Raw genomic sequence first — 17,111 nt, 5'->3', positions numbered from 1 at the left:
TCCGTCGTTGATCCCTCGTTAATACCTCTCTAAAATTTTATAATTATTTTGGTTGAAATATTTGTGCTTTCCGTTACTAATCCCTCGCTAAACTGTCACTGATTAGCTACGAATAGAATCCGTCGCTGATTTCGTAGCTGAAGGTCAGATTTCTAATAGTGAATAAGGATCTCGTTATTAAGTTTGTTATTCTGTTATAAAATTGTAACATATAATTACGATATCATGTTGGTGTTTAAGACAATTTAAAGATTGCCATATGATTTTGAAACTTCTTGGACAAGAGTTGACATAATTACAAAATGGTCGTTCATGGTTCATTTTGATGCTCTTCAACATTATTTGATGTTGTATCATGTTATTAGAGATAATTCAATACAATTAGATTAGATTTGATTTAAGTTTTAAATCTTTATTTGTATGGCTAGTTAGTTACGATTTGATGTATTTGTGTACTATATATACCATCAATATACAACCTATAATTTTAAGGGAAAATCAATAACTCTTATATCACCCTTATAAACCATCCCAACCCTAAAATTCCCTTTTCTTTTCTATGGCCTACAGCTCATCAGAAACACCTTTTTCTCTCCCTACTATTCTTCATCTACTCACGGTGAAGCTCAATTCTACCAATTACATGCTTTGGTGAAATCAAGTCCTTCCACTTTTGTCTTTCCAACAACTTGTTGATCATGTCGATGGAACCTTAATTGCTCTTCCAACGACAATTGAAGTTGAGGGAAAATCTGCCCCCAATCCTGAATTTCTTCCTTAGAAAGAGGCTGACCAAAAAGCCTTTCTTATTCTACAATCCTCTCTATCAGAAGAAGCCACGACCGAGACTATTGGTCTCTAAAACTGCACGAGAGGTATGGATCTATCTTGAATATTGTCATGACTCCTAAGAACGGATGCAAACCCTTTAGGATCTTCTGCGTTAATTAAAGAAGGGTTCCTACACTATTGTTGAGTATGGTCGCAAGTTTAAGGCAACCTGTGATCAACTAAGCGCTATTGGCCATCCCGTTAGTGAGATGGATAAGACCCATTGGTTCTTATGTGGGCTTGAGTCTTCTTTTGAGACGTTTTCAACAGCTCAAAGAGTTGTACGTCCTCGCCCCTGCTTCAGTGATCTGTTGTGCCAAGTAGAGAGTCATGAGCTCTTTCTTGCCTCCATGAACAAATCTCCCCCTCCAGTTGCCTTTAATACTTAATCTACTCACACTCCTAATCTTTATTCTAAAGGACAGACCAGTAACTCAAGGGGGGAGGGGGGTCCTCAAGTGGTCGTGGTCGAGGTAGACGCTCCACACATTGTCAACTTTGTTGCAAGAATGGCCACTATGCCAATTCCTGTCCTGATATCGCTACTTATGCTACTCACGGTTCTCCTGTTGATGTTAACCTTGCCCAAGCTTTTCAAGATCAATGCAATGTTAACACTCCGGACTGGTTTTCCGATTCTGGTGCTTCTTTACATATGACCAACTCTACTACAAATCTTCATTCTTCATCTTCCTATTCAGGCAAGGAACAAGTGGTAATTGGTAATGGTAATTACTCACACATCTCTCATATTGGAAATTCTTCTATCACTAAAGACGTTAGACTTTTTTGACGTTCTTGTTGTTCCATATCTTACCAAAAATTTGCTTTCTATCAACAAAATGACAAATGATTTACCAGTTGATGTTCTATTTTATAACAAGTTTTTTGTCATCCAGAATCGGGAAACCAAAGAAGTTCTTGATGGGTTTTAGCCATAAGAACTTTCCTATGTGCGCATGCAAAACCCTAATGCTTGGATCTAGGCTTTCTAAATAAACATGCTATGAATCCAAGACTTCTAATAACTATTTAGGCTAAATAACAACATTGAAACAGATCTAGAATCATACCTTTTAATTCCTTTTTGACCTTGTTGTCTTGGAGCTTCTAGAGTCACAAATGTCACTCCTCTAATGGCTTACAAACACCAAAGCAAGAAGGATGATTTGGGAGAGAGGAGAGGGGAGGAATTTCAGCCAGAGGTTCCCTTCTTTAGGTTCAGTTCCGAAAATCCTATGCCATAGGGTCTATTTATACTTGTAGACTCCTTAAGGGTTACAGATTAAACCCTATTGGATAATCTTCTCTTAAGGCTATCCAAATCCACTCCTAGATAACTCATATGGACGAATTTAGCTATCCTATAACTCTTAGAATTCGTCCAATGCATATCCTTATGGATTTACAGTCTAAAGTTTAACTATCAAACAATTGACAGTTTATACCCTCTTGTTTAATTAATCTCTTTAAGTCACCAAATTAATTCTAATTAATTCTTATGACTTATATTAATCAAATAACAATATATTATTCATTATATTATTCTCATAATATACTAATAATATTTACTCTCTCTTAATAAATCATCCTATCAAGTTGCTATGCTGAAGGCAACCCAAAAGGACCATGCACAACCGGGTCAAATACTTGCCTAATATAGTTGCAGCCTTAGACACTATTCCAACAGTCTCCCACTTGGATAAGTCTAGTAACTATATGCACAAGTACAATTCGGTTTGCAATCGTAGCTCTCAAAGACGCTGTCAAACTCTGATCTAATCAATCTTGTCCTTTAGATAAGGGATCTTACAATCCTCTGTTAGATATCATGCTGACAATCCTATGGAATGGTTAGTCAAGCATTTAGGTTTCTCGATCTCTGATTTATTCGACATAGAACTTAATCGAACACATCAACTCAGTTCTGACCGGGCCCGGCACATAAGTCAAATCAAATCATCGAACGGCTGAGATATCACTTTTACCTTTTTAGATAAAAGTTACAGATAAACTTCGACTTATATGCATTTACTTATTCATTAACCAACTATACACAACAATGCATTTTATAACACCGAGTTACTGATGCGTTTTCGCATCATCAATGTACAATCAATTAACAAATAACAAACCATATATCTAGGTTTTAAGACTATATGATATTATCGTCTTGCGATCACCAATTTATATCTTATTCCATAAGGTGATTCCAGTAAGCGCGAGTTTGTTCCAATGCTCAAAACCAGTTCATAAGCACTCATGAACGTTGTAGCAATCCTTTGCTATGTCTAACACCATTTAGACAATCTACACACCAATTCATGACAATCTTCATTCATATCTACTTCCAACATATGAACGATTGTGGACAATTTGAACAATTCGATTATTCCTAATAAACTCAATTATTCTGGAAGTCAAAACATGCAAAGTGAAACAATAGTTAAACAATTAACATATGATAGTAACATTACTCATAAATAAAACTCCTTTATTTAATCACCAAATGTTAATTACATTTACCTATTACACGTCTCTAATACTATCTAATCTATTATAATATCATCCTTCAGCCCAATGCTCCTAGCATGTTGCAAGTGCTTAACCCTACTCAGTCCCTTCGTAAGCGGATCTGCTGGGTTATCTTCTGATGATATCCTCTTTACTACGAGTTGTCCTTCTTCTACACGATGTCTAATGAAGTGGTATTTCCTGTCGATATGTCTTGATCTACCATGATCCCTCGGTTCCTTGGTCAAGGCAACCGCTCCTTCATTATCACAGAAAATCTCCATGGGCTCCTTTATGGCAGGTACAACTCCAAGATCACCGATGAAGTTCTTTAGACATATTGCCTCCTTTGACGCTTCGCTCGCTGCAATGTACTCTGATTCGCACGTTGAATCAGCTACAGTTTCCTGCTTGGAACTCTTCCATGTCACCGCTCCACCATTTAGGGTAAAGACCCAGCTCGAATGTGAACGGTAGTTGTCCCTGTCGGTCTGAAAACTAGCGTCACTATACCCTCGCACCTTTAAGTCATCACTCCCTCTGAGGACTAAGAACCATTCCTTCGTCCTCCGAAGGTACTTAAGAATATTCTTCACCGCAACCCAATGTGCTCTGCCAGGATTCCCTTGATATCTGCTAACCATGCTCAAAGCAAAGGCTACATCAGGGCGAGTACAAGTCATAGCGTACATGATTGAGCCAAATGCGGAAGCGTATGGTACTCGGCTCATCTCTGCTATTTCAGCTTCGGTACTCGGACTTTGAGTCTTACTCAACTTGGCATTACTTTGTATCGGTAATTCTCCCTTCTTCGAGTTCTCCATACTAAAATGTTTTAGTACCTTCTCTAAGTAAGTGTTCTGACTAATTCCTATTAGTCTCTTACTTCTCTCTCTTACTATCCTTATTCCCAAAATGTAAGAAGCCTCTCCGAGGTCCTTCATAGCGAAACACTTCCCGAGCCAGGACTTAACCTCCTGCAGAGTTGGGATGTCGTTTCCTATGAGTAATATGTCATCGACATATAGAACGAGAAAGCTTACTACACTCCCACTGGTTTTGACATATACACATGATTCATCTTCGCTTCGTACAAATCCAAACTCTTTGACTTTCTCATCGAAGCAAAGATTCCATCTGCGAGATGCTTGCTTAAGTCCATAAATGGACTTCTCAAGCTTACACACTCTATTCGGATGCTTCGGATCCACAAACCCCTCTGGCTGAGCCATGTAAACATCCTCAGCCAACTTTCCGTTAAGGAAAGCAGTCTTGACATCCATTTGCCAAATCTCATAATCATGAAATGCGGCAATAGCTAGCATCACTCTAATAGATTTAATCTTCGCAACTGGTGAGAAGGTCTCATCATAGTCAACTCCGGGAGTTTGAGTAAAGCCCTTCGCAACCAATCGCGCCTTATATGTGTGTACCTTTCCATCTATGTCGGTCTTCTTCTTGAAGATCCATTTGCATCCTACAGTCTTACGTCCGGATACATTATCAACCAAATTCCATACTTGGTTATCATACATGGATTGGATCTCGCTATCCATTGCCTCTTTCCATTTTGCAGACTCCGGGCCTGCCATGGCTTCCTTATAGCTATTAGGTTCATCAAGGTTTACTAGTGTACTATCACTAATATACGTGTCCCCTTCGGTAGTAATATGAAAACCATATAACTGGGGCTGAAACCTAACTCTTTCGGAACGTCTAAGAGGTAACGATATGTCAATCGGTTCAACCGGAGTTTCCTCCTCGGGTTGAGTGCCAGCGGTAGAGGTTCCTTCATCTATCGGTTCTTGAATCTCTTCAAGATCGATTTGCCTCCCACTGTCTCCTTGGCCTATAAGTTCTCGCTCTCGGAAAACTCCGCTCCTCGCAACAAAGACTACATTGTCCTTCGGTCTATAGAAGAGATATCCAAAGGATGTCTGCAGGTAGCCGATGAAAATACATCGCTCACTTCGAGGTTCGAGCTTGTCGTGAGTGTCTCGTCTTACGAAAGCTTCACAACCCCAAACCTTGATATGTGCCAACGAGGGAGCTTTCCCTGTCCACATCTCGTGAGGTGTTTTGGCAACCTTCTTAGTAGGGACTCGGTTAAGGATATGGGCGGCAGTCTCTAAGGCATACCCCCAAAAAGAGATTGATAGTGAAGCACGACTCATCATAGAGCAAACCATATCCAATAAGGTTCGATTACGCCTTTCTGCCACACCATTCAACTGCGGTGTCCTAGGAGGCGTCAATTGTGAAACTATTCCACACTCCTTGAGATAATCGTGGAATTCAAGACTTAGGTACTCTCCTCCTCGATCGGATCGAAGCATCTTGATCTTCCTGCCCAATTGATTCTCCACTTCATTCTTGAACTCTTTGAACTTTTCAAAGGTTTCTGACTTTTGCTTGATCAAATAGATATACCCATATCTACTATAATCATCGATAAAAGTCACATAGAAGCGGTTTCCATCCTTCGTGGTTGATCTAAACGGTCCACATACATCGGTATGTATTAGGTCCAATAGAACCTCACCCCTTTCGCAAGTACCAGCGAAGGGTGACTTAGTCATCTTTCCAAGCAAACAAGATTTGCATGTGTCATCTTCCCTAAGGTCGAATGACTCCAACACTCCATCCTTTTGGAGTTGGGCTATGCGTTTCTTATTGACATGTCCAAGACGACAGTGCCACAAGGATGCTTTATCCATACTAGTGGAAGAATCTATATTCAAAACATCATTTCCTAAGTTATCAACAATCATAACAGTTTCATAAATTCCATTACATGGTATAGCTTCAAAGTAAAAGACACCATTTAGATAAGCTAAAATAGAACCATTCTCATTATTAAAAGAAAATCTAAAACCTTGTCTATACAAACCATGAAATGAAATGATGTTTCTAGCCATTTCTGGCGAATAGCAACAATTGTTCAAATCTAAACATAAATTATTCCTAAGCACTAAAGAATACACTCCAATCTTGGTCACAGGCGACGATCTTCTGTTCCCCATGATTAGATTTATTCTTCCTTGCTCCACATCCCTACTTCTTCTTAGTCCCTGCACATTAGAACAAATGTGATAACCACAACCGGTGTCAAGAACCCAAGAAATAGCATGATTAGAATCGTTAGATTTAATTGTTTATATACCTGCGAAAGATGACTTGATCTTTCCTTCCCTGATGGCTTGTAGGTACTCTGGGCAGCTTCTCTTCCAATGTCCTATCTTGTGGCAGTGGTGGCACTCTGCCTCCTTCGGGTTAGGGCAGGGCTTAGCGGGATCAACTTTGGTCCCACTAGAAGAGGAACCATCTCGGGCTTTCACCTTGCGATAGTTCTTAGACGAAGCCTTCCTCTTCTTTCCCTTTCCTTGACCAATAGCCAAGACAGGAGCAACGGGTGGATTGGGAGTTGGTGCAACAGACTTGTCTTTGAAGTTGCTCTCAGCGACCCTCAAGAGACCTTGGAGTTTGCTTAGGGTAACCTCCTCTTTGTTCATGTGGTAGGTCATCCTAAATTGATTGTACATCGAAGGCAAAGAGTGAAGCACCATGTCGATCGCCAAGTCTTCTCCAAAGTCAACATTTAACTTGCGAAGGCGGTCGACATACCTTTGCATCTTTTGCAAGTGCACGGTAAGAGATTCTCCATGACCCATCTTAGCGGAAATCATGTTGGTGAAAATCTCATAACGCTCTTGTCTCGCGTTCTGATGGTATCTCTCCAATAAGTCTTGATGCATCTCGTACGGGTACATGTCCTCGTAGGACTTTTGGAATTCGGAGTTCATAGTCGCGATCATGATGCAATGCACTTTCGTTGCATCACGCTCGTGAGTTTCGAAAGCGGTGATTTCGGCGGGAGTAGCGATTTCAGGGTTGATTTTCTCGAGCTTCTCATCGAGGACATACTCCTTATCCTCATAGCGAGCAATGGTGCGAATGTATCTTATCCATTCGCTAAAGTTCGTTCCATCGAAGGTGACCTTTTGGCAAAGGCTCATCAACGTGAAAGAACTAGCAGCAACGTTGTTTGCGTTCGACATCTACAAATAGAAAGGACAAAGATAGATTAGAATATAAATCCCTAATTATCACCCAATAAGAAAAATTAGGGCTAGGATCCAACAATAACATTTACATACTAGAAAAGGGATGCCGTAATCTAACATGCAAATAAATTGAAGGTAAGTGAATGACGATTCACTAATTCTCCATCACAAAACCTAAAACTATTAGTCCTAAGTGTATTGAGAATTCCTAGGTTCAGATGAAATTCATTGAAACTATTCAATGGCATGTTTAAATCTCGATATGCCCCTCTTGTTTGTGACTGGGATACCAAGGATCACAAAGCGGGTGTGAATACCATGCAGAATCACATGGTGCCTTCATTGTAACAATCACCTATTCGATGTGCCGGTAAACCACACACGCTCCATCGAACTATGATAAACAATGAATCACCCTTTGCCACCTTTGCTTAGAACCAATTAGTGTGCCGGTAAACCACACACACTCCACTAACTTCTTAGCAAGGGTGCAAAGTGTAATTTCATGGGATTGCATCAATTCACTTTTCCTAAAGTAACTAAGATTGGGAATTTAAAAATATGTAGTTACTTTGTATTACTTATTATACTTTTAATGAGAGGATGAGGTTGCCCTATCCTACCCGTTCGGCTAACGACCCTCCACCAATCAAGCAAGCGGTGGGTGTGAGTGTACACCCATTAAGCGCCATTTTATAGGCCGCAACCTTATACCCACCTTATAGATCGACTTCGTGAATGAGGCCTACTAACGGTAAGACTAGCATTTTAGTTATACATACATACATATATATATATATATATATATATATATATATATATATATATATTATACTTGTAATATTATATTAGTATAGGGTTGTATTTTAAACATTTTAAAATCTAGGTTTTGAAATTTAAGTTGTCTAAATTAAAACTTTTAATCACAAATATAAATTTCAAAACTTGAGGACAAGTTTTAAACATTTAAAACATGGAGGATCAAATAACAAATAATTTCAATTAACAATTAATTTCCTAATTATCTATATTTGATTTTATTCAAGATTTCTTTTAAGATAATTACCAAAATAATCAAAATAATTAATTAATTATCATATAAGAAAATTAAATATTTTATTAGTTGATAATTACCTTTAATTAGATCAAGATAATAGTTATATTTATCAGAAAAACGAATTAATATTGATCTAATTAGTTTATGGTAAGTTTAGATAAGATAATTACAAAGAAATCCCGAATCTGGCCATTCCTGACGCTTGGACTCGCCGAGTGCACAAAGGGACTCACCGAGTCCACTTTGGAACTCGCCGAGTCAGAGACTCAGAAACCAAAAATTCGAATTTTGCAGGTTTGTTTCAGTTAATCAAGCAACAATTTACAGAAAACCAAGCTAGGCTCTGATACCACTGATGGGTTTTAGCCATAAGAACTTTCCTATGTACGCATGCAAAACCCTAATGCTTGGATCTAGGCTTTCTAAATAAACATGCTATGAATCCAAGACTTCTAATAACTATTTAGGCTAAATAACAACATTGAAACAGATCTAGAATCATACCTTTTAATTCCTTGTTGACCTTGTTGTCTTGGAGCTTCTAGAGTCACAAATGTCACTCCTCTAATGGCTTACAAACACCAAAGCAAGAAGGATGATTTGGGAGAGAGGAGAGGGGAGGAATTTCAGCCAGAGGTTCCCTTCTTTAGGTTCAGTTCCGAAAATCCTATGCCATAGGGTCTATTTATACTTGTAGACTCCTTAAGGGTTACAGATTAAACCCTATTGGATAATCTTCTCTTAAGGCTATCCAAATCCACTCCTAGATAACTCATATGGACGAATTTAGCTATCCTATAACTCTTAGAATTCGTCCAATGCATATCCTTATGGATTTACAGTCTAAAGTTTAACTATCAAACAATTGACAGTTTATACCCTCTTGTTTAATTAATCTCTTTAAGTCACCAAATTAATTCTAATTAATTCTTATGACTTATATTAATCAAATAAAAATATATTATTCTCATAATATACTAATAATATTTACTCTCTCTTAATAAATCATCCTATCAAGTTGCTATGGTGAAGGCAACCCAAAAGGACCATGCACAACCGGGTCAAATACTTGCCTAATATAGTTGCAGCCTTAGACACTATTCCAACAGTTCTAGCAAAGGGCAGTGTTGATGAAGGATTGTATGTGCTTGAGAGAGGACATAAGAGTTTTTTTAGCTACTTTAAGAAATAAATGCAACAAAGCTTCTTATGAACTTTGGCATATTAGAATAGGACACATAGCTTTTGATAGTATTTACTAGTTCAATTTTACCAAAACCTATTACTTGTTCTTCATGTGCTCTTTCAAAAAGCAAAAGATTACTGTAACGCCCCGAATCTCAGGTAATAATTTAAATAAATGTTTTTGGATTTTGGCCCTACTCGACGAGTTGGTTGCCCTACTCGTCGAGTAGCAGCGGGATGGATCACGAGTTGAGTGGCCTACTCGGCGAGTCCTTTTTTTTGGACTCGGCGAGTAGGAGCTGGAAAGTGAAACCCTAATTCCCGGGGTTTGCACCCCTATTTAAAGAAGCTCAAGCCTCTTTCAGTTCCCTTACAGCCTCCTTTGCTCCTCTAACTCGTGTGTGTGTGTGCCCTTTGTGAGTGAAGCTTGAGAGAAGATTTTGGTGAAAAGTGTGGTGAATCAAGTGGTTTAGGCAAGGAGTTGGGAAGAGATCCGACTTCTTCTTTTGTGGACATCTCTTGGGAAGGTAATTAACCATTTCCCCTCAGTTATTTCGGTTAGACCTCACCTTTGTATGAGTTCTAGGGTTTTAGAAAAGGGGATCATGTTGATATGGCAATATATGGGCTAGATCTGAAGTTGTAACTTCAGATCTGGACCCTCTTTGTATTATTCAAACATAAAGTCCCATCCTTAGTCGAGTTTAAGGTCCCCTTAGTCCATGAACACCCATTAAGAGCTTGATGTTGGCATTTGGAGCTTATAAAGCCATGCATACACGTAAAGTTTGCAACTTTACGTGATATGTAGGCCTAAGGAAGTTGGATCTGCGAGTTGGGGCCTTGCCATGGCTTAAGGATGTCTGCATGTTAAAATGGTTGAAGGGACTCGGCGAGTCGCAAAGCCGACTCGGCGAGTCATTTGAAGATGTGCATTGAACTCGACGAGTTGGATGAACAACTCGGCGATTCAGATGAAGGAAGTTGTGAACTCGACGAGTTGATCGAACAACTCGGCGAGTTAGTTGAAGATGGTCATGAAACTCGACGAGTTGAAGAACAACTCGTCGGGTCGTATGAGTTTTAGCCAAGGATGTGTTTGCGCGTATACCCGTCGAGTTGCAGGAAGGAAAATCGATGGATGGCTTCAAGGTTTGATCGTAATTCGAAGGAACTCGACGAGTCACCCCGATGACTCGGCGAGTTAGAATGTACTTCAAGAACTCGGCGAGCAGCCTAGTATACTCAGCGAGTTGAGGTCAACATGGATTGTTGACCTTGACCAAGGACTTTGGCCTTGATCAGGGATTGACTAGTGGGTTATGGAGTGCCTTATAAGGCTAAAGACTTATGAGTATTTTAGGCTATGGATATAGGTGGTGGAGCAGGTGGCAAGTGATCCAATAGTTGGAGTTACCTTCCGAGTCGACATCTACGAGGTGAGTTATCCTCACTATATCGATAGGGTCTACGGCACCAAGGCTGACCCTTTAGTTGTCATTGTTATAGCATGCTACATGTGATATGATCGTTGGTCGGAATCAGGGTAGGCAGTATGTTATGCTTTTATGATCCATAGGGATTGGTACGTTAGTGACCTGTTAGGTCAGTGCTCTAGTTATGGGAGAATGCTATAATGACCAGTGAGATAGATATGCTTGATGCTTGTATATGCTAGTATAAGATAATATGCGCACATGATTAATTGCTTGTTGGCTGGGTTGAGGCGGTCCTGCTTTGTGCTGAAGGCCAACATACCCTATGAGCGGTCCAGGGAGACTGTAGGCCACGTGGCGGACCAGTCATGCTGAAGGCTCGGGATAGATTCAGATAGACTGTAGGCCCAGTAGGGCGGACCAATCAGGCCGATGGCCCAGTATTCATGTTGATCGATTGATTGTTATTGACATGGTTTCTGTCTGTTCGGTATTGGTATTTTGGGGGTAGCTCACTAAGCCCACGGGCTTACAGTTTTCAGTTTATTGTTTCAGGTACTTCAAGAGATCGAAGGAAGGCAAAGACGTGACCGTACTGCTCCTCATCCTTACGATCTGTTTTTGGGACACTCTAATGATAAACAATTTGGAAATGTTTTGTAAAAACAATTACTATTTGTTTCTTTTGTTAATGTTAAAAGTTTAAAATTTGGCGAAAATTTTATGGACGTTACAATTACCTTTTGATCAAAATTTAAAACGACATCACATGTTTTGGATTTGGTTCATTGTAACTTGTGGGGACCTGCCCCTATTGTCTCCAAATATGGGTATGGGTACTATGTCATCTTCGTTGATGATTATTCCCGGTTTACATGGTTCTACCCCCTTGAAGCCAAATCAAATTTTTACACTACTTTTCACCTTTTTAACCTTTGTGTAGACTTAATTTTCTTTCAAGGTCAAAACATTTTAGTCAGATGGTGGTACTAAGTTCCTAAATCATCATGTGAATGCTATTCTTACATCTAATGGCTCTCGTAATCGGATTTCTTGTCCTTATACGCCTCAACAAAATGGTTGGGCTAAACGAAAACATCGCCATATCACCGAGACCAGGTTTGCCATGTTATTTAATGTTGATGCTCCAACTTCATTTTGGGTGGATGTGTTCTCTTCAAGAACATATATTATCAATCGCCTTCCATCTAAAGTAATAACTAATAAAAGCCCATTTGAGGTCTTATTTGGCATCTCTCCTAATTATGATGTTTTTCGTACTTATGGATGTCGAGTTTTTCCTTATCTACGTTACTACTCGGCCCACAAACTAACTCCAAGAAGCAATGCGTGCATTGTTATTGGATACATCACCCAATATAAAGGATATAGATGTCTTTATCCTTATATAAATCGAATCTACACAACTTGAAATGCCCAATTTGATGAACAAGTCTTTCTTTTTTCTGGTACCACCTCTATATGTGATTGTGCTACTTTAGTATTCACCAATTTTGATGAAACTGTGATCGATTCTGTTGTTTCTATGATCTCATCACCTGTCACGTCAGATGCATCTACATCAACGCCTGGTTCACACTCCTGTATGATATGTACCAACTTGTGTACTTCCGAAAATAGCTGCTCCGCCTCACTTCCTCCATCACCTCAATCGTCCGTGGTTGATCCTCCATCCTCTCCACACTCATCGCAAACAACTCCTTTACCAGTAGGTTAACCATCAACACAATAACTTGTTACCTCCACTCACCGTATGATTAAATGAGCTAGGGCTGGTATTTTTAAACCTAAACATGTTGCTGATTTGTCTCATCTTGCTAATTAGGGACTTCATCATGCATTGTTCACTACAAAAGAACCTAAAGGTTTCAAGTCAACTTTTAAAAATCCCCACTGGCTTCTCGCTATGGAAGAAGAAATGTCTGCTTTACAAGATAATGACACTTGGGAGCTGGTTCCTCATCCTACTTCTTATAATGTAGTAGGCTCTAAATGGGTTTTTCGGACAAAGTTTCACTCCGATGGTACCGTGGAACGTCTAAAAGCAAGATTGGTTGCTTATGGTTTTACTCAAGTTCCAGGTCAAGATTACTCTCACACCTTCAACCCAATCGGTAAAGCATCTATAGTTTGCATTGTATTATCTCTTTCTATGATAAACAAATGGCCATTACGTTAACTTGATGTCAAAAATGCATTCTTGCATGCAAACCTTACTAATACGGTGTTTGTGTAACAACCCCCACGCTTCCTTGATCAACTGTTTCCCTATCATGTTTGTCGATTAAAAAAGGCTCTTTATGGTTTGAAGCAAGCACCACGTGCTTGGTTTCAACAATTAAGCACTTTTTAATTAACCTTGGTTTTGTTTGTAGTCGAGCTGACACATTTTCTCTTTGTTTTCAAAAAAGGATCCAACTTGTTATATCGACTTGTGTATGTAGATGATATCATCTTAACAGGTAATGATCAACTACTCATCAATCAATTCATTATTAGAATCCAATGAGTTTGCTACAAAGGATCTTGACCCTTTGAATTACTTTCTTGGCCTCGAAGTCTCTTACATCGATGATGGCTTATTTCTTACACAAACGAAATATGCTCATGATATTCTTACTTGGGCTGGGCTACTTGATGCAAAACCTGTGTTTTCACCCTTGTCAATAACTGAGATTCTCACATCGACTGGAGATTTATTTACTGATCCTACGCTTTATAGGTCATTAGTTAGTGTGCTTCAATACCTAACTATCACTCATCCAGATCTTTTATATGCAGTTAATCGAGTTAGTCAATTTCTTCATGCTCCTACTAATGATAATTTTCAAGCTGTTAAGCGGATTCTATGATAGGTCAAGAGTGTTATTTCCTATGGTTTACACTTTCAACATCCAAAAATGTCTTCATTGCTTGGATGCTTTGATGATGATTGGGACAGATGCATTGAAACCCGACGATCTACCTATGGATACTCAATTTTTCTTGGTGGAAACCTGGTTTCTAGGAGTGCCAAGAAACAACCCACCGTTTTTCATTGTAGTTCTGAATCGGAGTATTGTGCTATGAAAAATACATCTGTTGAAATCGTTTGGGTTACCAACTTGATTCGTGATCTTCATGTTGTCCCTTCAGCTGTGCCTACTCTTCTATGCCATAATAAGAATGCCTTATTCCTCAGTGCACGTCCAATCTCTCACAAGCGAGCCAAACACATTGGCATAGATTATCACCTTGTTCGTGAAATTGTTGCTTCTGGTAAGCTGATCACCTGGTACATTCCCACTTATTTACAACTACCCGATATCTTCACCAAGAGTCTTCCATGACCTTCATTTGAGCTTTTTCGTGCCAGGCTTCGTGTTGGACCCCCTCCTCTTAGCTTGAGGGGAGGGGGTTCTAGAGATAATTCAATACAATTATATTAGATTTGATTTAAGTTTTAAATCTCTATTTGTATGGCTAGTTAGTTACGATCTGTTGTATTTGTGTACTATATACCATCAATATACAACCTATAATTTTAAGGGAAAATCAATAACTCTTATACATGTCTATCATTTTGTAATTGGTGGAGTTGTTATAACAAATGTTTATCTAGAATATATTGTATATTTCTGGTGTTTAGAATGTTGATTATTGTATCCTACTGTGTGTGAGAGTTATAAGTTATAATTAGGACTAGATATTTGTCTAGGTTAGTGTAAGGTTTGTTTCTGTAAAAATATCCAAAGATCCTTATTAAAATGAGGTTATTTTTCTTATTATGAATGTTTTGAAATATTTTATGACCAACCCACCTTTATTTATACACATACATGTGGATAAAAATGGTAAAGTAAGTGCCAAAATGTCTCAAATGGTTATATAGCCAATGTGATATATATATATATATATATATATATATATATATATATATATATATATATATATATATATATATTTACTAACTTATAAAAGAAATCCTACTATTTCTATAAATATATCCAATAAAATAATAATATTTTTTTTAAGACGTTCAAGTCTCTAAACGTAAAGTACAACTAATCATGAATAAAATAATATTAAATTTAAATCATCCAAACATATAAGCTTAAAGTATAACCAAGTAGCATAAGCATAAGTTTTAATCCACCCGTCCTATCTTTTCCCAATATATCAGTAGCTTCCTTATTTTTTGATAAATTTTTAATCGATCAAACCCAGGTCTTAAGATCAAATTCCTGAATTCAAAATTCAAATACTCATTAATCCGGTCCATCTTCCTTATATTTGACGTTTGCTAAACTTCTCTCTCTCCCTCTCTCTCGCTCTCTCCTTTTAAGAAAAAACCCTAAACATGGCTCAAAGCATTCATCTTTCTCCATTTATCCATAGCGTATCAGATCATGGCTCTCCTCATCTGCCTTTAACCTCATCCTCTATCTATAGCCATGAATATAAACTTCTCCATCAATTTCTCATTAAGTTCGATAAGCCAAAGTTCTTTCTCACTACATCTTCCCTAATCCTCTATTCCTCCTTTAACTTCGGCTTCTCACTCGAGTTTCATGTTTGTTGTGATTTTTAGCAGATCCAATCTTCGACTGTGAGGGTAAGTAATCTTCGATATAACTGATTTCACATACGATTAGGAAGTTCCCATCACCCCCTTTCTCTTATTGTTTTTTGGTTCGGTCTGTAACCTCTCTCTAAATTTGTGTGTGTGTGTGTGTTTTTAACCGACGATTTTGTCTCATAAATCTGGAATCAAAGGCTTGAAGAAGATTGAATACGATATGAAAAATCTCTCATATAAGTTGATTTTGGGGTATGATTATTGGTCTTGTAGTGTTTTTTTAACTACACATGTATGATCATGACTCCCTTTCATATATCTCTTTTAATTACACATATTTTGTGGTCTTTTTACACTTTTCAAGAGTACACACAGTTTTAGAATTAACTTTAAAATCATGTAGTTGTGATGTTTAAAAGTTGTTTTGTTGATGCATGAACACACGAAAATCCAAATACATGGGCTGGTAAACCTTGTAGCCACAATGAAAGGTTAGCAAAAAGGAAATTAGATTCGATGTGTTGGAAAACATAACATTGTTGCAACAAGTAGTGTTAAGTCTGGCCATTGTTCAGTCTGATGTGGCTTTAACTACTTCATTTTTTGTTTTTGCAGATGAAATTGAATATTTGTTTACCAGAGGAATCATACTTGATTACAAATAAAGTATGCTTTATTTTAGATTCAATAAGGTATGCTTTATTTTTGTTTTGATTTCTAATTTTTAGTCTTTTTCCTTCAATTTGTACAAGATTAATTATGGTAAAATAACGGCTGGCATGCAATAACCCATTGTGGGTTAACTATTGTTAAAATTTTGCCAAGAAAAGATTCTTTAGGAAATTGATGTGATAATTTATTTTGTGTTTTTGTTCAGATTACAATACAAAGTGACATTATTAGATCATCTGAGGGCATTTCAGTCAAAATAGTTTTGGAGGTATAACACATCCTTGTAAATCTTATGTTGTTTATTTGTAGATGGTTCCTCTATATATTAATTTGTAGCTTATATTGGTAGAATGTATCCCCAACGGGTAAACATGTTGCTTTTTGTGACGAGAAAGCATTAACATGGAAACGAAGTTTGGGATAAAAAAATTTGCAATTTTTTTGTATGGGAGGGGGTAACTAGGATTTATTTGACTACATCTTTAATGTAGTGTAATGTTGTGTGGTGAATCATACGTAGGATTTCTAGAATTACTAAACATATTGTTCTGTGTTGGTTTTCAAATGTAATTTATATGTAGGCCACCCTAAAGTATAATTCATAGTGAATTAGTGATTGCATGTATTGGTTATTCAGATTTAATGTTTTTATAAAATTTGATTTTACTTACTAAAAAATGAGATATGTGTAAAAAATGGTGAGCTTTATAATTTGCAAAAAGATTGTTAACATTTCAATTTTTATCTGTAATGACATTTTCTATGTAAGAAAT

Source organism: Lactuca sativa, chromosome 9 (genome assembly GCF_002870075.4).
Source record: "Lactuca sativa cultivar Salinas chromosome 9, Lsat_Salinas_v11, whole genome shotgun sequence".
NCBI classification, from domain to species: domain Eukaryota; kingdom Viridiplantae; phylum Streptophyta; class Magnoliopsida; order Asterales; family Asteraceae; genus Lactuca; species Lactuca sativa.
This window is presented reverse-complemented; position numbering follows the sequence as displayed.